This window comes from Eurosta solidaginis, chromosome 1 (assembly GCF_040869045.1).
Source record: "Eurosta solidaginis isolate ZX-2024a chromosome 1, ASM4086904v1, whole genome shotgun sequence".
Taxonomy (NCBI): Eukaryota; Metazoa; Arthropoda; class Insecta; order Diptera; family Tephritidae; genus Eurosta; species Eurosta solidaginis.
The window spans coordinates 298,713,687-298,736,322 of NC_090319.1; the positions used below are offsets into that span (position 1 = coordinate 298,713,687).

The 22,636-nt window shown below is 41.8% G+C and overlaps 1 protein-coding gene across 2 annotated transcripts in view; it reads right to left on the bottom strand.

The window, feature by feature from the left end:
* Positions 1-22,636, bottom strand: part of atl (atlastin GTPase) — a 93,443-nt gene that overhangs the window by 69,551 nt on the left and 1,256 nt on the right. Inside the window, exon 1 of one of the 2 annotated variants that reach the window (XM_067761181.1) lies at positions 11,985-12,031. The exons of the other annotated variant lie outside the window; for it this stretch is intronic. The gene's annotated coding sequence lies outside the window, so the exon portion shown is untranslated. Of the gene's footprint in view, positions 1-11,984; positions 12,032-22,636 lie in introns of those variants that run through there. 2 annotated transcript variants of the gene reach the window in all.

Below are 22,636 nucleotides of genomic sequence, written 5' to 3' on the forward strand. Positions count from 1 at the left end.
TTGAAGCTTCAAACTTCACCACATGCTTCCGTATATTGCACATATTGTTGTCTGAAAAAATTGATGAGATCGGTCGTATATGTACATATGTATATGGCATATATCCCCCACAACCGGTTGTTCAGATAAGAAACTTTTCGTAATTACTGCCCCAATTTAAGAGCTAGAGGCTTCAAATTTCAACGAATGCTTACGTATATTGTTGGGAAAAAATCAATACTATATGTTTGATAGAAATTTTTATTTAAATTATTTTAGCGCTTTAAAAAATTATAGTTGAAACAAGAAACTTTTCCCAATGAATTAATAGCAAAGGCAAATCTGCTTTCTAAATATTTTTGACATGGATTGCTATGAAATAACAAAATTGATCATGAAATACTTACGTTTACGTCATATATTGTTGAAATACGTGATTCGTATTCATAGCTTTTACATGCAGACCACAAAAAAACATGAAACTTTGCATCCTCACACAAAGGACCTACCTATTTTTTATTTTATATTTATTTTAAAAATCGCTTAGGTATGTACATCTGTTCACTATATATTTTTTTTGTTATACAGCCGATTATTTGGAGGTTACGAATGGGATAAGATTATTATTCAGTCCCATTCATGAAAGGTATGAAGTCTTCGGCACAGCCGAAGACAGTCCCGTCCTTACTTGATATTATTATTTCGGTATACTGAACTGTTTTGCGAATTATTTGACTTTAAAGTAGGTGATGTCCCATCCGGCCAATTTCTAGAAAAAATTAAAAAGGATCACCACGCAAATCGGAAGAGCAACTCAGCGTAAAATCTCGTCGGAGGTTATCGCGCCTTGTATTTCTTTATGTATCTTAGCAAGACAATGTGTGATCATCGCAAATGACTTCAAAATGAAAATAAGGCGAACGGTGGATCAACACAAACGGACTAAATGGGAGACCCCCTTGGAGCGCCAACATCAAGGTGCCACAAAGGTTTTGAAGAAATTTCTGGGTTGACGAATGTTGTGATCTAGCCCAGAACACCACGTTCGATGCAACCATCCTTTGCACATGACGGACTGACATGAGTGTCACCGTCCTAAAAAGATTCGTTTCCGGCACACGTAGCAAAACCATTTCCCTGGGCTGGGGTTAAGTTCGGCACTATCCCGAAGCAAGAGAATATGAATCAGTCTCGCTGCAAGGATCTGCTCTGAGGATGACAGCTTCTGAGAGAGACGCAACAAATAAAATTTTTTTTTTAGCATCCAATATATTTTGACAACTGTATACATAGAATACATCTAAATTTTTGGTTTTTTAAAAGTAATTCACAATTAATTAAACCTAATAAACTTTGGGCATGGATGGATAGTCACATAGTAGGGTGCGTTAACAATCATTCTAAGGGTTTTCGATTTGAATCTTTGGAGAATTTCTATGTTTGAGTTTGCTGCAGTTCCCCACAGTTGTATTCCATATGTCCAAAGGGGTTTTATGATGGCTGAGTAAAGCAGGACTTTGTTATCAACTGATAATTGCGAATTTCGGTTCATAAGCCAGTACAGATTTCTTAGTTTGATACCAAGGGCTTTTCTTTTGTTGAATATGTGGGTCGGTCCTCCAAGTTAATTTTCTGTGGAGGTGCATACCACGGTACTTTGTTTCGTCGCTTTGTGGTATATTAATATCGTTGAGTTTAACGGGTGGGCAAGTGTTACGTCTGGTAGTAAACGTCACTTGAACGGATTTTGATTCATTGCATTTGATCCTCCATTCTTTAAGCCAATTGGTAATTTTATTTAAACTTCCTTGGAGCTTGAGTGAAGCCACGCTAGGTTTAGGATCAACGGCCAGCACCGCAGTATCATCGGCAAACGTGCCTATAGTGAAGCCTTCTTGGGAGGTCAAACGGGTAAAGTAGATAAAGTATTGGGTCCATTACACTGCCTTACGGGACGCCTGCTAAGCACTCAAAAAGGACACTCTGCTCCACACCTTGTTTAACGAAGAAGTAACGATCTTTTAGATATGATTGTATAAATAAGAACTAGTTTATAGGGAGGGTGTATTTTACTTTATAGAGCCGTTATGCCAAATTAAATTACAAATTAGTTGATTATAGCAGCTCTGGTGGCGTGGTATAACTATGGCATCAAATAGTTATGGTATAGCATCAATAATCAATTAAGTTTGGGGTATTCATGTCATCTCGTTGTCAATTTATCTGCTTAAAAACTATATGTCCTCAGTGTAATCCACATTAGAAGATAAGCTTATAACCAAAGTCACGATAACCAATTATCGTTTTCTATATTTCCTTATGGCACACGATCTACTTTAATCTATGTATTAGTATCAGTGTTAGAATCATAATAAAAATAAGAAAACACATTTTTAAGTAGGTGTCTGCCCGAGGGCACACTTAGGCCAGTTATATTAGGCCTTTTGTGATACCACGAATAACACAATTTCCTTTCCTCTTCGAACCATTTTGAGGACCTGATAAAAGCTACCAAGTCCTTGGCGTCATACTCCACAACCTGGCTCAGATTATCTAGAAATGGAGCACCAAGAAAGCACTGCCGTTCTCCGCTTAGTGCCGGGCAGTTGCAGATGAGATGAATCACCGTTTCCTCCTCCTCATCCTCTTTACAGCTCCTGCGGCATCGACGATAAGGCGCTCCTAACCTTTCTGCATGCTTACCTATAAGGCAATGACCAGTTAGTACCCCCGCAAGTGTGGAAATTGTATCCCTACTTAGGTTGTACACGTGACGGGATCTTTTAGGATCCCATTTTGGCTAGGTTTCCCTCGATATTCGACACCCCGTGTCTGTAGCCATCTTTCGTCGGCTTGACGGTGGATGTGTTCTTTTAGCATTAGCTCGCATATGGCCAGCGGCATACCTAAGCGTTCTTGATCAGGAAGAATCTGCCTTGTTGTACCCAGCTTAGCGAGTTTATCTGCAATGCAGTTTACCTCGATGTCGCTATGTCCAGGGACCCATGTGAGGTGTACACGGTTCTGTTGGGACATATCTTGAAGAGATCGGCGACAGTTTAGTGCTAGTTCAGAATTGAACGAGTAGGAGATAAGAGATCATCCTGGCTGTCGCTGAAAATAAAGATTTCTTTGCGGACATTGTATGTCCCCACCCTAGCTGCGGCTTCCATGATGGCTGAAACTTCTGCCTGGAATACACTGCAGTGGACGGGTAGTCTGAAAGAGAGCTGGAGGTCAAGGTCCCTTGAGTATACTCCTCCTCCAACTCTACCGTTTAGCTTGGAGCCGTCCATGTATATGGAAATGCTGCAGTCAATAGCAAAACACTTACCCGACTCCGTCCAGTCATAGCTACTGCGAATGTTTATCATAAAGTTGGCTTCCGCAACTGTTGTGGTCGCACAGTGATCTGTGCTAGGAGGGAGGAAACTGTATTTGTTTATTATACTAGATGGTTCTGTGGTATTACTGTTCCAATACAACTCCCTTAGGCGCAGGGCTGAAGTTGCCGCCACGCGATATACAGCTAGATATAATGGAAGGATGTCAAGAATGACCTGAAAGGTTTCTTTTTAACAAAGGCATACTCTTTTTGAAAATTTTAGAAATAAGGTTTTAAAAAGAAGAAGAAAATTTGTCTAAGCGGGGTCGCCCCTCGGTAGTGTTTGGCAATCGCTCCGGGTGTATTTCTGCCATGAAAAGCTCTCAGTGAAAACTCATCTGCCTTGCAGATGCCGTTCGGAGATGGCAAAAAACATGTAGGTCCCGTCCGGCCAATTTATAGGAAAAATCAAGAGGAGCACGACAGAAATTGGAAGAGAAGCTCAGCCTTAGATCTCTAGAGGTTATCGCGATTACATTTATTTATTACTCTTTTTGGGTTTTGATATTAAAATTAACATAACCATTGTAAAAATTTTTATGAGGATCAAAATTTAAAGGTAGAGTACAATAAATATACTTTCGATATAATCATTACCTTAGTCCGGCAATGCGCGCTCCACCTTTATATTTTTGTTCCTTACAAAAATTTTAACAGTGTCTGGAACCTAAGAAATTCCTGACATTTGCTGAATCGACCCATTTGTTTGAGTAGGGGAGAGATCCACGTGGTATCACAATGGGACCTTTTGGGCCTAAGTGCTCTGGTGCTCGCAGCGGTGGCCACTCTAACCTAACCTAACCTATCATGTCAGTAATTTTTTGGCAATACATAAGCTTGTGTTTATTTCAAAGTTTAATAACAAAAACGGCTGCGCATACCCGCGATTTTTTGAGTGGTGATCAATTTTGTAAGAGACTGACACCCTAATTGGCAAAAGTTGGCGACCTTGTGAAAACGTCCTCAGTGGCAAACCTAGGTGAAAAGTCTTAAAATGTAAATCGATGTACCAAATTTGATTCAAATCGATTAAGTCGTTTCCGAGATGGTAGTGGATATACAAAGAAATATAAAAAAGCATGTGAGGTGACAACCCTACTTAAAAGTATCAATAGAAATGCGGAGTAAAATACCTTTCGTAACAATGAAGTGAGACAACTACTTTTTTAACAGAAATAACTGCTGTTTTAGTTTTGGCCAGCTAGATTGATCGAATACCCCACCGTGCAGTGGTTGTATTAAAATTTGAAAATCGAAGTTCAACAAGAAACATTTTTAGTTTCTTCTGGTCCATTTATACTTAAATTTTTTTTATCTTCTTTCCCTTTTTGTAGCATTGTCAAGGTGACCTGAACTATGTGTAAGGTTCCATGTTTCTAGCTCAATGAGTAGTTGTTTAAAAATCGATCAAATGAACGAGAATTCTAAGTGGACTTTTCAATACTTTTAAATATATCGAATAAATATTACAACCTAAAGCCAGAAGCTATGTTCATAGTTTCAAGTCACTGGGTTATCGGAAAGTTCCATGTTACTCGAAACAAAATTTCCAACTTGGAACGATTTTTTGAATTTTGACGATCCCTGGATCATTAAGCGAAAATTTGTTTCCCTCATGTTGCATTGTCTTGGGGTTCTGACGTATATTCTTAGTTTCAAGAAAGTAGCTCTACCGGAAGCAACTCAAATAGCGGTCGAAAGATTCCACATTTTGTTAATTGACTTTCTTTTTTAAATATCTCGATCCCTATCTCCAGAAAGCTCCTTTATCCTAAATATTCCAACTTAATAAAGCCCAAAGCATCGTTCGAAGTTTCAGATCTTTGCGTTATCGAGAAGCAAAGTTTCCAAGTTCGAACGGTTTTTAGAATTTTCAAAATTTCAAAATTGCGAATGAAGCAACGGAGAGTATAAAAGCAGCGCAAGCTGAGTAATCAGGAATCAGTTTTTATTTAAGGACGCCATTGGTTGTGAAGTATAAATGTTATTGTGAAGAACTCTCAAAGTAGTCTAAAAAGACCATTTTGCATTATTCAATATTGGAGTTATTTATTCAACAGTTTAACGATTCGAACGTTATCAGAAGGTTTGGAATAAACGGAATTCCACAAAATTCGTTACAATATTCAGCCTTATTGTAAACTTCATGTGAATAAATCAATCCCATGATTTTTTTATTTCCCATGAACGAAAAATTCGTATTGTTAATTTCATGTGAATCAATCCTTATATTCGTATTTCGAATATGCTATTGTGAACATCACTCATGTTTTGTTAACAAATTTTTGCAGAAAAAATTGCTGTTGTGTAGTCAAACATTTTTATTTTTGCGTTAAATATTAAAATTGTAATGATTAGTGCTTACTTGCGCCTTTTTTTAATTTAAGAAGAAACTAATACCAGTCAGCAATTGGCTGAACGAGTGTCCAGGAGGATATTACGCGACAAGTGTAATCCCCTTGAATTACCCAATGCAAGGTAAACATGCAAATAATTATACTCGTAAACCAAATAAATAATCGCGTTTTAACTATTTATACATAGCTTTCACAAATTGTATAGAATAAATAAGCCGGCGTTCAAATATTGGTTGGGTATATTGCACAGTGGTCTGCCAGTGGCACGTAAACGTTTTGCAATAGACACAGTCGTAAAGCTTTCAGCTGCTCTAAGATTTTTGGTTAAGGAGCATACCAAAATGGAGTAGGGAGGCAAGTGGATGTTGGGTTATCGCAGGAGTGCCTTTGCAATCAGTGGATAAAATGGCCTACTAAAGACGAAATGCGTGAAATTGCTTTGGATTTTCATCAACAATTTAATATCCCAGGCATTATTGGCTGCGTAGATGGCACACACGTTAGAATTATAGGCCCTAGGAATAATAAACACTTATATTATAACAGAAAGGGTTACTATAGTATGAACGTTTTGCTGGTAGATTGGTAAAATTTGTGTATGCTTTTACGCATGTTAATAATTTTATCTGCAGGTATGTGATAACAAAATGGCAATAAGATACGTCGATGCTACACACGCTGGAGCCTGCCATGACTCATTAATTTGGAATGCAAGTGAATTGAGGGTTTCAATGGAGCAGGATTACTTGCTAGGCACTAGAAATGTTTGGCTGCTAATGAAATCTGTAAGTCCCAAAATCAAATTTTGTTCATAGGCGACGCTGGATATCCACTGGAGCCTTGGTTGCTAACACCCCACAGATCAGCGGAAGAGGACTCCACAGAAAGCAAATTTAATGAGGTTCATGCACGTGGACGTAACATTGTGGAAAGGACCAATGGCGTCTTAAAAAATAGATGGAGGTGTGTACTAGGAGACAGGGAGCTACATTATTCGCCTAAGAAAGCAGCTCAAATTACTAATGTCTGTTGCACGTTGCACAATATATGCTTAAAGTATCGATGCGATGACACACCTTTTATTTCAAATAGAGCTTCTCAACCGGAAATTTCTGAACACGTGCAGTTTGAAGAATCTGAATCGCATTCATCATACCTCAATGATGCTAAGCGTATTAGAGCAAATATAGGCAATTGCCTTATGTAAATTTATGACAAAATGTTTTTATAATTGAATGACACTCTTCAAAGAAATGTCTGATTTGTATTACCTCAAAAGCGGCTTTATTGTTAATCTTGCTTTACCAATTTGAAAAAATAAAGTACATACAATTAATTTTTTTACAAAAACGTTCGAAACATTCTAATTAATGCCTAAGATTTTCTTTACAGCTAGTATTTTCAAATTTTGAACCTCGATTTGGCTGTTTATAAGTATGAGTTTACGGTCAACTTCAATTTTTCTGAGCGGTTCAATTTCCGAATTGTGGCGTTTTGATTCCTTTAGTAAACTGTTTTGAATATTTTGAAAGTTTTCGAGGCTTTGGTTTAATTCCTTTAAGTGGTCTTCTATTTCAGTATAGTGATGACTCTGGATTTCCAAGTCCTTTCTGACGTTGTCATTCATTTCTTTTTGATCATCTAGTTCAATGTTTAATAGCTCCGAAGGGTTAATTTTTTTGCGAGTTTGCTGGCTGGTTTTTTGTGCAGGCAAAGCACTTTCCCTTTGCGTGTCACCGGCAGTTTCGGTGCTATTTTCGTCCAAGCTATTGTCCATGCAACTAAGTTCCACTTCACAGTCCTCACTAGAGCTGTTGTCTTCATCACTACTGTTATTTTCACGTTGCTTAGCAGTTGATTTCGTTGCATTCAAACCAAAAGGCTTGCCATCTTCGACACCTTCCGCAGCTGCTACTGACGCAGTTATATCCAAAATTGACTGTTCTAATACAGAAAAAAGATGTTGCTTGCAAGGTTCTCCATCGGTCTTTTGGTATTTTCGACAGCCTTGTTTCGTACGTATGGTTTTTGATCAATCCAAACCTGTAAGCAATGGCTATATAAATTATGGCACATTCCATAGCCACATTGCATTGATAGTCACCTTTTTCCATTCGGAGATTGATTTTGATGGTGGGTCCATGCTATTGAGGGAATTGTTGAATTTCTTCCAAAAAGTCAGCACTTTATCTTTATTTTTTTTGGAACCCCTTTCCTATTTCAGGATTTTCGGCCATAGTGCTTACTAAGAAAGTCAACTGAGTTTTGTTTATAGACCTAATGTGATATAAAATAATTCTTAACTAAGTTTAATAAGCAATAAACAATCATTACATTTTATCGAGTGTTGTTCCCCACTTACAGTTTTGCGAACAAATTCTATACATTCACGTGGAATAAAATTTGTTGACGGTTAGGGTAATTTTTCGAAAATGGGAAATTTTTCACATGTGAAGTTTACAATGAGAACAGAACAAATGTGGGAATTTTTCCATTGGGAATTGCATTCACGCGAAGTTTACAATAAGGCTGATTATCTCAAAGAAATAATTTTTTTTTTTGTGATTCTGTCTTTCTCTGAGCAAAAGCTTTTGTTCACTAACAAAATTGCACATATGCACTAATTAGGAAGACTTTGTACCTATATTTTACATTTCATGAAAAGGTTATTATATCATTGATTCGTAGAAGGTTTAGGAATGTCCAATGTGTGTACGTTGGTACACATACGTACTGTAACGAATTTTGGGAAATTCCGCTTATTTGCAGCCTTCTGTTCGAATCACTAAACTATTGAATAAATAACTCCAATATTCAATAATGCAAAATGGCCTTTATTAGACTACTTTCACAATAACACTTCTACTTCTCAACATATGGCGTGCTTAAATCAAACTGAATACTCTGTGATGCCTCGTTCGCATACTTCTAGGCGTTTCTATTTCTAGAATTTACTACTCGTTTAACAGCTACAAATTTCTCAGCTATAACTACAGATGCACGATTATTTTAGCTTCTCGCACAGCCATATGCGCGTGTATATGTGGGTGATACTTCCTCAGATTATTGACTACTTTTGGGAGTATCTCAGATATATGCATGTGTTTGTGCGTTGCTCTCCGCTGCTTGTATGGACATATGTATAGACATAATGATTGATTTGTTGATGTGCATACAAGTCACTGCTTAGTATTGGCTTAGAGATGATAGTATCCCTTAGTGTTGCTAATATTCGTCACAGTACATTAGCTTGCCCCAACTTCTATTTATTTATCGCAATTATAAAATGTACATATTGTTTATCCACCGAAATATTTGAGAACAACCACCGAAATATTTGAGAACAATTTTTAAATCATTTTAAGTTTGAGTATTTTACTATCCGTACGGAGATTCCCTGCCATATGCCAATACATATATAAGAACCAAATAAGGCGTGATTATTGTTAGTAGAAAGAGGACTTTATTTTCCTGCTGTTTATTCGGTTATCGGTTGTTGTAGCGAAAAAATTTAAAAAGCTAAAAATTGCTCTGGCAGCCCCATGAAAGGGTTACGTAACACAATCCCTTACATCATTTGGATATTTTAGTCGCCTCTTATGACAGGCATACTTGCCTGGGGTAAACTCTAAGCACCCGTACCCTCTGGGAGGTCGAAAGCAGTGCTTGTTGCCAAACATATTCTCCGGTGAAAAAACGCAACCTTCTTTGCTACGCACCCTAATATACATTTGCATATAGGAATATATTAATGTAGGCACAAGTACATTTTCATGCGTCTGTTATTGTAAACTATAAAATTATTTTTAGATATAAATTAGGATAAAATTTTGTTGTATATATAACATTAAGTTTATTTATTGCCAAAATTGTATGATACATTAATCTGTTTGCCATTTTAACATACAATGCCCTAAGCTTATACAAAAAAAAAAAAAGGGAGACCAAGAATGAAGAAAATTTTAAAATGATGATGATTTAAACAATAGTTGAAATAAGCGTAGAAAAATTGGAATTAGGCTTGCTGCTTTGAATTGAAAATGTCCGTAAAGGTTTTCATTCAAATCTTGTGTAACCATCTTAACGTATGAGTCTGTTACATACGAGTTATTTATTTATTTATGATGCGAATGATCTACCTATCTTTGTCTGAAGGCTCGCTTGTTTTCGAATGTCTCGAAAAAGCAGCTGTTTGTGTTGCTTTTATAACAGTTGATATATAATATTACGCTTCGATCTAAGGCATTCTATGTCCTTTTTTATACCATTTGTCTTTTCAAACTTCCATAAACTTTCGGGGAGAGCTCCTGTGGTTTCAAAAACAACAACTCACTAATTTACCAATACAGGGCTTGATGGCTACTATCAACTCGAAGAGAAAATCTTTATTGTTTTGCCTTCAAGTTCTATTTTGAAAACTTTTTAAATTTCACTGTCTTTTTAGATGTCAGCCGTTCTATATTGATGGTGAGAGTCGCGCAAATGGATATTGAACAAGATTCAACTTTTTCTTACCCAAATAAGCCTCCGTCATACGTGATGTATGCCTGCATGCGGTGCATCTTCACATGGTACAAACCATCTATTCAACTGTTATTTGTAACCAATATGTTGTTGTTGTCGTAGCGATGAAGATCGTCCCCTTGGGGAGTGTTATAGATGTTGACAATCTTTTCCCGAATCCGGCATGAAGATTTCGATGCAACTCAACATATATTGGGAGGTTTGGAAGAGACGCGCACAGCAAATATCTCTTTAAAGACTGAATTCCAACTGAATAAGTGCTGAAAAGCTCTAATTTCCAATCTTTTCCTATTAAAACAAAAAATATAAGAAAATGTAAGGCGCGATAACCTCCGAAGAGATTTTAGGCCGAGCTTCTCTTCCAATTTGCGTGGTGCGCCTTTTTAATTTTTCCTACAAATTGGCGGGACGGGAACTACTTGTTTTATGCCGACTCCGAACGGCATCTGCGAGGCAGATGAGTTTTCACTGAGAGCTTTTCATGGCAGAAATACACTCGGAGTGCTTTCCAAACACTGACGAGGGGCGACCCCGCTTAGAAAATTTTTTCTAATTGAAAAACCTTTTTTAAAAAATTTTGATGTTGCTTTGCCCGGGGTGTGAACCCAGTGCATTCGGTGTGGTAGGCGGAGCACGCTACCATCACACCACGGTGGCCGTCCTTCTTTTCATATTAAGGACAGGTTATATCGACTTTCAAATCAATATTATCAAAAGTGATTTCGTATCGCAGGAAAACGAATATGCTATTATTTATGTAGTAACGATAAAGACCCGTTCCAAAGTTTTGGAGTATTGACCTTGACACACCTTTGGCGGATAAACATATGCCTCTCCCATTGCCGCCTAGAGGAGAAATATGGTCTATGAAGTATTTAAATAAATTCAGTACTTAAAAAAAAAAAAAAATATTGCCAAGAGTGCTCAGCAAACAGGGCAGCTTTGGAAGAAATATTCATATTTTGTTTCATATCCAATTTGAATAAAATCATAGTTTATAACGTGTCTTGTTGCTATTCCCGATTTAAATAAGCATGGACACTTCTCTCTAATCATCTCCGTAATGATCAACATTTTAACAATGTATTACTTCGTGCTTTTTCATTGTAACGACAAAACTTGCTCCGTAGTATGCCCTGGATGGTCAATCGATCCCTCTTTGTATTTAATTAGAGCTAAGGTTGGCATGTCCGACTTGTATTTCCTTTGAAATACCTGTTTCCCAACCGATATTGAGGGTATGCTTCTCCATTTTTAAAGCCATGCGTCAAAAATCCCTCCTGATCTGGCCAATTCTAATCCATAATATAAAGCACATAAAAGACTCCGCAAAGAGTCATATAAGAAGCAAATTATGAGCTGTTTTCGAGCGTAATAACATTCTGATTGGACTCCTATTTAGGCTCACATAATATATGAAAGAAGGCTCATATCGGACGATGATTGCAGGAAGGGAAATACACTCATTCCGGACTCATAAATGAGCGTAAATAATCCGAATTAGAACTCCTTTCTGATTCCGCATGATTGCTGGGTACAAAAATCAATTAGGTGAATAAGAAATGTTTGTTCCGTCTACAAAAAATATATACTAATGCGTTTAAAAATCTCAAATATGAAAGACAGTGACATAGCGGAATATTCACCCATTACCAATATTCAAATACTAAATGTTTTTAAATATAAAATGTTTCATTGAATTAGATCACTGAGAGAGCCATAACAAGTACACAAATCACCTTAAAAACAAATCAATTTGTTTTATTTTACATTGCTTACTAATAGAAACTACAGTTGTATTTTATCGATTGGCGATCAGCGATTGACTGCCGAATCATCAAAATAAAACGACGGTCAATGTTAGCAAAATATAATTGCATACACACATGGCATCAAACACATCATTACATATATTTCGTACTAAACAAAATACAGAGAGCGCAACGCCGATCTTAAAAATTCTAGAGATAATTGTAATTGATTATATTGATAGAAGCAGCAAAAGGTTAGAGGGTTAGAATATACCCGCGGTAGGTATGCCTGTCGTAAGAGGCGACTAAAATACCGGGTTCAAAGGGTTTGTGTAGCGCAGCCCTTTCAGGTTGCCAGCGCAATACATAGCTTCTCCAAACCCAATTGTCAACCTCACCTATCCGTGGCGAATCCTGTTTCATTAAGAGCCGAGGCTCTGGCGACCACCGGGCAATTCCCGGCATAAAGGTCCGACGCCTGTTTATGGAGTTCGCTGAGGACCTGCTTGTGTTTTTTGGCTCCATACGACTGAGTTCTCAGGTGCCGTATTTCTTCATAATGCTTACGGAGATGACTCCTTAAGCTCCTGGGGGGTATTGGCTCATCAATCAGATGTCTGTTGGGATGCCCAGGTTTCTTGATATTCAACAGGAACTGTTGTGTTAGCATCTCATTTCTCTCCCTGACGGGGATTATTATCGCCTCGTTATGTAGATGGTGTTCTGGCGGCATAAGAAGACAACCCGTGGCGGTTCTGAGGGCAGTATTTTGGCAGGCCTGTAGCTTCTTCCAGTGAGTGGTCTTTAGGCTTGGCGACCATATGGGGGACGCGTAGCATGCATTCGGCTGGCCAATTGCTAAGTAGTAACGAGCGTTTCTTTGTCTTTACCCCAAGTACTGCCAGCAAGAGATTTGAGGATTTTATTGCGGCTCTGGATTTGCGGTACAATTGCGGTTGCATGCTCTTCAAAATGTAGATCCTGATCGAACGTCACACCCAAAATGTTTGGGTATAAGACAGTCGGTAGCGTAATACCATCGACGGGGATGTCCAATATGGTCGACATTTGGGACGTCCATGTTGTAAATAAGGTCGCCGATGATTTAGTCGGTGATAATGTCAGGTTTCGCGAGGTGCAGAAACAGGGATGTATCCGTTTATTTTGTTGCATAGCTCATCGATCTGTGCGCCAGCTGTTGATATTCAATTGATCTTGTTAACTTTCAGGAATATGTTTGTCTTAAATTTTTTGTATATGGTGTGAGATTCATTTTTCAAATAAACTTTATATTGAACATTTTATTTGGCGACGAGAACATTTTTTTTATATAATGGAAGCAACTATTGCGGAAATCCTACAATGGCAAAAGAATTCACGCAAACTATATTTGCTCAACAGCAATATTTTTTACACAACTATTGAATAAGCGGACACAGTCCTAGTGTGAGCATCACACCGACTTCTATATCAGTTCCCAAATTTCATCCTTTCGAAGATCACAACAACGAATTCGATGCATATAAGAGGCACTTGGACATAGAAAAAAAGAAATCATTTTTCCTAGCATGGGTTGGTGATACGACGTTTCGTTTAATTCAGAAACCCGTTGGAAAGCATAACATTCATTTCAAGTCAAAAACGCATGTTAATAAATCTAGGTATGATTTTTATAAGAGGAATAAAAGGGATACGGAATCTAATACTCAGTAGGTAGCTGAATTAAAAGGTATGTTGTTGTTGTTGTTGTAGCAATGCTCGCCCCACCTAATAACCGCGACCGATCACAAATTGTCATCAATATCCTCTAACGGGAGTCCAAGGAAACTTGCCGTTTCAACAGGGGTGGACCATAAGGAAAGGGGTGTTAGAAGCGTTGGTTCCACATTACAATTGAAGAGATGGTTGGTGTCATGTGGGGACACATTGCAAGCGGGGCATACATTTTGTATGTCGGGGTTGATTCTGGATAGGTAAGAGTTTAACCTGTTACAGTATCCAGAACGAAGTTGAGCAAGAGTGACACGCGTTTCCCTGGGGAGTATGCGTTCCTCTTCCGCAAGTTTTGGATAATATTCGTTAAGTACTGGATTCACCGGGCAATTCCCGGCATAAAGGTCCGACGCCTGTTTGTGGAGTTCACCAAGGACCTGCTTGTGTTTTTTCACTTCATACGGCTGGGTTCTCAGGTGCCGTATTTCCTCAAAATGCTTACGGAGATGACTCCTTAAGCCCCTAGGCGGTGCTGGTTCATCAATCAGATGTCTGTTGGGATGCCCAGGTTTCTGGGTATTCAACAGGAACTGTTTGGTCAGCATCTCATTTCTCTCCCTGATGGGGAGTATTCTCGCCTCATTATGCAGATGGTGTTCTGGGGACATAAGAAGACAGCCCGTGGCGATTCTGAGAGCAGTATTTTGGCAGGCCTGTAGTTTCTTCCAGTGGGTGATTTTTAGGCTTGGCGACCATATGGGTGACGCGTAGCACGTAATCGGCTGGCTAATTGCTTTGTATGTAGTCATGAGCGTTTCTTTATCTTTTCCCCAAGTACTGCCAGCGAGGGATTTGAGGATTTTGTTACGGCTCTGAATTCTCGGAACAATTGCGGCTGCGTGCTCACCAAAATGTAGACCCTGATCAAACGTCACACCCAAGATTTTGGGGTGTAGGACAGTCGGTAGCGTAGTGCCATCGACGTGGATGTTCAAAATGGTCGACATTTGGGGCGTCCATGTTGTAAATAAGGTCGCGGAAGATTTAGCCGGTGATAATGCTAGGTTTCGCGAGGCGAAAAAACTGGAGAGATCAGGGAGGTAGCCGTTTATTTTATTGCATAGCGCATCGATCTTTGGGCCTGGGCCTGTGGCCATTATTGTGCAGTCATCGGCGTAGGAAACGATTGTGACTCCTTCCGGTGGTGAAGGTAGCTTAGATATGTAGAAATTAAACAAAAGTGGGGATAGGACACCACCCTGTGGCACCCCTTGTTTAATTCTCCTTGGTTTTGATGTTTCGTTTCTAAATTGCACCAATGCCTGCCGACCACCCAGATAATTTGCGGTCCACCTTTTAAGACATGGGGGAAGGGTAGACCCTTCCAGGTCTTGCAGTAACGAGCCATAGTTGACCGTATCAAAAGCTTTTGAAAGGTCTAGCGCTACGAGTACTGTTCTATGGTGGGGTATTGATTTAAACCGCAATTTATCTGGGTGCTAATGGCATTTAGCGCGGTGGTAGTGCTATGGAGTTTTCTGAAGCCTTGCTGATGAGAGGCTAGCTGCAAATTTGCTTGGAAATAAGGGCGCAAAATGGCTTCAAGCGTCTTTGCTACTGGCGATAGGAGAGATGTCGGACGATACGACTCTCCTATGTTTGCTGGTTTCCCAGGCTTTAGTAGCGGGACCACCTTGGCCATTTTCCATTTCTCGGGTATGACAAAAGTGGAAAGAGACAGGTTGAAGACATGCGCTAAATATTTGAAAAACTCTTTCCCTAGGCTTTTAAGCATCGGCATGGCTATGCCGTCCGGGCTTTGGATGGTTTAGCGCGACCAATGGCGTCCTCAACCTCTTTAGCGGTGATGGTGATTGGTGACGCGCTGAATTTGTGTTTATGTGCGTGTCTATTGGCTCTTCGTCTATCTTTATCGACCGTAGGATGCATTGTGCTTAGTCGGATTCGATAGGGACTTTACGGTGGACCAAAGTTTACCCACACCGGTAGAGAGGTTACAACCTCTTAGGTGCTCCACCCATTTCGCCCGCTTGTGTTCGTCCACAAGGAATCTGATGCGTTGGTTTATATCCCTTATTTGGGGGTCGCCTGGATCAAGCTGTCTTATAAGGTCACGTTCTCTCGCTAAGTTTGCGGCCTCCGCCGGGAAGTGGGGCCGGATTTCGGGAATTCTCCCGGCGGGAATGAAACGTGCCGAGGCGGATTCAATGACCTTACGGAAGGTACACTCCCCTTGGCGGGCATCAGTCGGGATAGGGAGGGCAGCAAAGCGGTTGTCTGTAAAAGATTTATATTCTTCCCACTTTCCTTTTTTAAGTTTATGAAAGTGCGTTTTTCGGTGACGATGAAGTCGGCGGTACGCTCGAGGGAAATAAGTATAGGCAGGTGGTCGGATGCCAATATTACCATCGGCTGCCAGTTGACGCAGTTTACGAGTTCTGCGCTCACGATTGAGATATCTGGCGAACTATGACAGCTTCCTACCATACGTGTGGAGCGTCTCCGTTTATTGTGCAGAACGTCGTTTCTTCTATTTGATCCGCCAACATCTCACCCCTACTGCCCGCCCGCAAGTTTGAGTGCCATAGATCGTGATGGGCATTGAAATCGCCTAAGATAATGCGATTGTTGCCAGTGAGTAAGGCCCTGATATTAGGGCGGTAGCCACTGGGGCAACAGGTGGTAGGAGGGATGTAGATGTTGATGATTTCTAGGTTTGCATCGCCTGACCGGACAGATAGGCCTTGACGTTCTAAGACATTGTCCCTGCGGTCGATGCCAGGATCAAATATATAATATTGCACAGAGTGGTGTATGATAAACGCGAGACCGCCTCCATTTCCGCTCTCGCGGTCTTTCCTGTGGACGTTATACCCAGAGCAGGTCTGCAATGCAGATCTTGCTGTGAGTTTAGTCTCTTGAATCGCAGCAATGCGGATGTTGTGCCGCTTCATGAAATCTACTATCTCCGTAATCTTCCCAGTTAGTCCATTACAGTTTAACTGCAGAATTCTGAAGTGCATAAGGGGAGACGTCGCCACTCTGGGGGTAAGTGACGGGTGACTACGCCTGGGTTGTGGAAGGCCAGGACGCAATTGCTGTTGTGGCCCTGGGACTGGGCGTCCTTGGGCAAGCATTGGGGTACCCGGATGATTTGGGTTTGCGACCTGACAACATGGCGCGATGAAACCCGTCGGGGGTTGCCGTCGCGGAGACCAGAACATCTAGGAAAGTGGCACCACCCAAGGCAGGAGCTGCATTGGGCGGATGTCGCAAACCTATATATTCTGTGCTGGCAGACGGTGCAAAAGGAGGTAGGGACTAAGAGTCTGTTTCCCTGACCTGCACGATTGCTGCCGGAATAGAGGGGGGGGGGGGGGAGAAGACGGGGGCAGGGGATGATGCTCAGCATTGCTACCAACTCTACTACGAAGGTAGTAGTTATGAGTGGTATCAGCTGTTTGAGTTGTTGGCGCCGTGGGGCGCGAGCAGCAGCGGGTACTTGTTGTGGCTTGCTGTGCAGCGGGGCTGCTGGAAGGTAGTGGGGGGCGCTTGGGCGTAGACTACGGGACGCCCTTGGGCGTGAACAGCAAGGAGCCACAAAAGATTTATAAAAGTTACGTGGACGTCGGGTTATGGGATCAAGCCCAGAACAACCTGTCCGATGCAACCATCCCTTGCACGAGACACACTGAACAGAGTATGACCGTCCTAAAAAGATTCTTTTCCGGCAGATGCAGCAAAACCATTTCTCAGGACCGGGGTCAGGAGACGGACCCGGATTGGATTCGATGCCTTCCCGGAGTAAGAGAATATGGAGCAGTCTTGCTGCAAGGAGCTGCTGGGAGGATGACAATTTGTGAGAGGGACGAAACAAATTAGATGGGGTCACACTGAAATGACAGTCCTTGGTCGGGAAACATCCCGAGTCGCTCCGGTACATAGAACCGACTGCCTTGGTCGGGAAAAATCCCGAGTCGCTCCGGTACATAGAACCGACTGCCTTAAAAGGTATGGCTAGAGAATGTATTTTTGTATGTAAAACTTAAAATTGCAATGAGGAATTTGTTGATGAACTCATTCGTGATATTATTGTTTTATATTCCACTGATGAGTCGGTCCGGACAGCAGCATTACATAAGGATGAGCCAACATTAAAGGAAGTTTTGCAGATAGCAGAAACATATGAAGCAACTCAGAGCACAATTAAAGGTATCAAAAATAAATGTGATGAAGTTGACGATGAGTCCAAAAATTTGCTTGTTGTGAATAAACTTTTAGGCCTTTTTCAATATCAACGATTACCCTTTGGCGTAGCAAGTGCACCAGCAAATTTTCAGCGTTTGATTGAACAGACAGTGGTATTCCTGGTTGCGTTAATTATTTAGACGACATCACTTGCAGAGGTGATACTGACGAGGAACATATTATAAATCTTAGATCATTATTTCAGAGATTATACGAAAGTGGCTTTTCTTGTAACTTTGAAAAATGCTCATTTATGCAAAACAAAATTGAGTAGTTGGGACATATAACAAGTGCATCTGGTACTCAACAGTCAAAGGATCCAACAGAAGCGATACGGAAAATTCCGTATCCGAGAAATTTGGACGAAATACAGTCATTTATGGGTAAAGTGAATTATTGTTCATTCATTAAGAACTATTCTCAGATTGCTGCTCCATTGAATGCACTACGAAAGAAAAATAAAAAGTTTCTTTGAGGAAAGGAGTAGGAAGACTCTTTTAATGAGTTGAAACGTCAAATAGTTGAAATGACAGAGTTAGTTCATTTTGATGATTCCTTACCTATTATATTAGCAACTGCTGCATCTTCATATGGCATTGGAGCAGTTTTATCGCATGTGTTTCCTGATGGTAGCGAATGTCCGATAGCTCATGCATCAAAAACTTTAAATATATCAGAGCAAAGTTCAGATTGGCGGCCACCGTGGTGTGATGGTAGCGTGCTCCGCCCACCACACCGTATCCCCTGGGTTCACACCCCGGGCAAGCAACATCAAAATTTTAGAAATAAGGTTTTTCAATAAGAAGAAAATTTTTCTAAGCGGGGTCGCCCCTCGGCAGTGTTTGGCAAGCGCTCCGGGTGTATTTCTGCCATGAAAAGCTCTCAGTGAAAACTCATCTGCCTTGCAGATGCCGTTCGGAGTCGGCATAAAACATGTAGGTCCCGTCCGGCCAATTCGTAGGGAAAATCAAGAGGAGCACGACGCAAATTGGAAGAGAAGCTCGGCCTTAGATCTCTTCGGAGGTTATCGCGCCTTACATTTATTTTTTATTTTAAAGTTCAGATTTCGTTGAGGCATCTCAACTGCATACAAGTATTGCGGAAAAATCAAAGCGATCTTCGGTTTTAAAATCAGATTTTTATACAACACAAATTTGTAAAAAATTGGGGAGGAAAAAATGATATGTTTTACTTTGTGATAGAAACACCTGTTGATATTAAATTGATCTTGTTAACTTTCAAGAATATGTTAGTCTTAAATTTTTTATATATGGTGTGAGATTCATTCTTCAAATAAACTTTATATTGAGCATTTTAGACACCACCCTGTGGCACCCCTTGTTTAATTCTTCTTGGTTTTGATGTTTCGTTTCTAAATTGCACCGATGCTTGCCGACCACCCAGATAATTTGCGGTCCACCTTTTAAGACATTGGGGAAGGGTAGACCCTTCCAGGTCTTGCAGTAACGTGCCATGGTTGACCGTATCAAAAGCTTTTGATAGGTCTAGCGCAACAAGTACTGTTCTATGGTGGGGGTTTTGATTTAAACCGCAATTTATCTGGGTGCTAATGGCATTTAGCGCGGCGGTGGTGCTATGTAGTTTTCTGAAGCCATGCTGATGACAGGTTCGCTGCAGATTTGCTTTGAAGTAGGGGAGCAAAATGGCTTCAAGCGTCTTAGCTAATGGCGATAGGAGAGATATCGGGCGATATGACTCTCCTATATTAGCTGGTTTCCCAGGCTTTAGTAGCAGGACCACCTTGGTAATTTTCCATTTTTCGGGAATGACAAAGGTGGAAAGAGACAGGTTGAAGACATGTGCTAAATATTTGAAACCCTCTTTCCCTAGGCTTTTAAGCATCGACATGGCTATGCCGTCTGGGCCCACTGCTTTGGATGGTTTAGCATGACCGATGGCGTCCTCAACCTCTTTGACGGTGATGGTAATTGGAGACGCGCTGAATTTATGTTTATGTGCGCCCTCCGTCTATCTTTGTCGACCGTAGAATGCAATAGATATTGTCAGGAGAAAGCGCTCGCCCATTTTTTCACATCCGACAACACTTTATCGCCAGAGGCGATGGAAATTTTGTCATTGTGCCTGGACGGATTCGATAGGAACTTTACGGTGGACCAAAGCTTTCGTACACTGGCAGAGAGTTACAACCGCTTAGGTGCTCCTCCCATTTCGCCTGCTTGTGTTCATCCACAAGCAATCTGATGCGTTGGTTTGTATCCCTTATTTGGGGGTCGCCGGGATCGAGCTGTCTTATAAGGTCACGTTCTCTCGCTAAATTTGCACCTGCGCCGGAAAGTGAGGCCGAATTTCGGGAATTCTACCCGCGGGAATGAAGCGAGCCGAGGCAGATTCAATGACCTTCCGGAAAGCACGCTACCCTTGGCGAGCATCAGTCGGGATAGGGAGGGCAGCAAAGCGATTGTCTGTAAAGGATATGTATTCGTCCCACTTTCCTTTTTTGAAGTTTATGAAAGTGCGTTTACTGGGCAACAGGTGGCAGGAGGGATGTAGATGTTGATGATTTTTAGGTTTTCATCGTCTGACCGGAGAGATAAGCCTTGGCGTTCTAAGCCACTGTCCCTGCGGCCGATGTCGGGATATATGATATTGCACAGAGTGGTGTATGATAAACGCGAGGCCGCCTCCATTTCCGCTCTTGCGATCTTTTCTGTGGACATTATACCCAGAACAGGTCTCCAGAGCAGATCTTGCTGTGAGTTTAGTCTCTTGAATAGCAGTCACTCTGGGAGTAAGTGTCGGGTGACTACGCCTGGCTTGTGAAAGACTAGGACGCAACTGCTGTTGTGGCCCTGGGACTGGACGTCCTTGGGTAAGCTTTGGGGTACCCGGTGTATTTGGTATGCGGCCTGGAAACATGGCGCAATGAAAACCGTCGGGGGGTTGCCGTCGCGGAAACCAGAACATCTAGGAAAGTGGCATCGACCACGGCAGGTGCTGCATTGGGCGGATGTCGCAAACATATATATTCTGTGCTACCAAACGGTGCAAAAGGAGGTAGGTACTAAGAGTCCGTTTCCCAGACCTACACGATTGCTGCCGAAAAAGAGGGGGGGAGAAGACGGGGGCAGGGGCTGATGCCCGGCATTGCTTCCGACTCTACTACGGATATTGTAGGTGTGAGTGGGAGCAGCCGTATGAGTTGGTGGCGGCATGGGGCGCGAGCAACAGCGGGTACTTGTTGTGGCTTGCTGAGCAGCGGGGCTGCTGGAAGGTAGTGGGGGGGGGGGGGGGGGCGGCACTAAGGCGTAGACTACGGGACGCCCTTGGGTGTGAACAGCAAGGAGCCACAAAAGATTTAAAGAAGTTACGTGGACGTCTTGTTTTGTGATCTAGCCCAGAACAACCTGTCCGATGCAACCATCCCTTACACGAGACACACTGACAAGAGTATGACCCTCCAAAAAAATTCTTTTCCGGCAGACGCAGCAAAACCACTTCTCAGGACCGGGGTCAGGAGACGGACCCGGGTTGGATTCGATACCTTCCCGGAGCAAGAGAATATGGAGCAGACCCACTGCAAGGAGCTGCTGGTAGGATGACAATTTATGAGGGAGACGCAACAAATTAAATGGTTTACTCTGAAAAATCCCGAGTCGCTCCCGTACATAGAACCAACTGCCTTGGGATGCGAAGGTCGCATGTGGTTGTTGTTGTTGTTGTAGCGATTAGGTTACTCCCCGAAGGCTGGGGAGTGTTATTGATGTGATGGTCCTTTGTCGGATACAGATCCGATACGCCCTTGGGTGTGAACAGCAAGGAGCCACAAAAGATTTAAAGAAGTTACGTGGACGTCTTGTTTTGTGATCTAGCCCAGAACAACCTGTCCGATGCAACCATCCCTTACACGAGACACACTGACAAGAGTATGACCCTCCAAAAAAATTCTTTTCCGGCAGACGCAGCAAAACCACTTCTCAGGACCGGGGTCAGGAGACGGACCCGGGTTGGATTCGATACCTTCCCGGAGCAAGAGAATATGGAGCAGACCCACTGCAAGGAGCTGCTGGTAGGATGACAATTTATGAGGGAGACGCAACAAATTAAATGGTTTACTCTGAAAAATCCCGAGTCGCTCCCGTACATAGAACCAACTGCCTTGGGATGCGAAGGTCGCATGTGGTTGTTGTTGTTGTTGTAGCGATTAGGTTACTCCCCGAAGGCTGGGGAGTGTTATTGATGTGATGGTCCTTTGTCGGATACAGATCCGATACGCTCCGGTAACACAACACCATTAAGGTGCTGGCCCGACCATCTCGGGAACGATTTATATGGCCACATTAAACCTTCACGCCCCTTCACACCTTCACCTTCCCTCCCTCCCCACCCCCAAGTTCCATGAGGAGCTTGGGGTCGCCAGAGCCTCGTCTGTTAGTGAAACGCGATTCGCCGCTCGATGGTGAGGTTGACAATTGGGTTGGAGAAGCTATATATTGCGCTACACAACCCCTTGAATCCCGAGATGGTCGGGCTTGGTACCGAATCTGCTTCCGAAAAGGGGCCATCAACTCGATAACACTCGTAAGGCTTTGGGCCCCATCTTACATATGCGGGGAACATTATGCTCGGAACTGCCACGCAAGGCCTCTTTATGATTCCTGCGCATCCTTTATATAGTG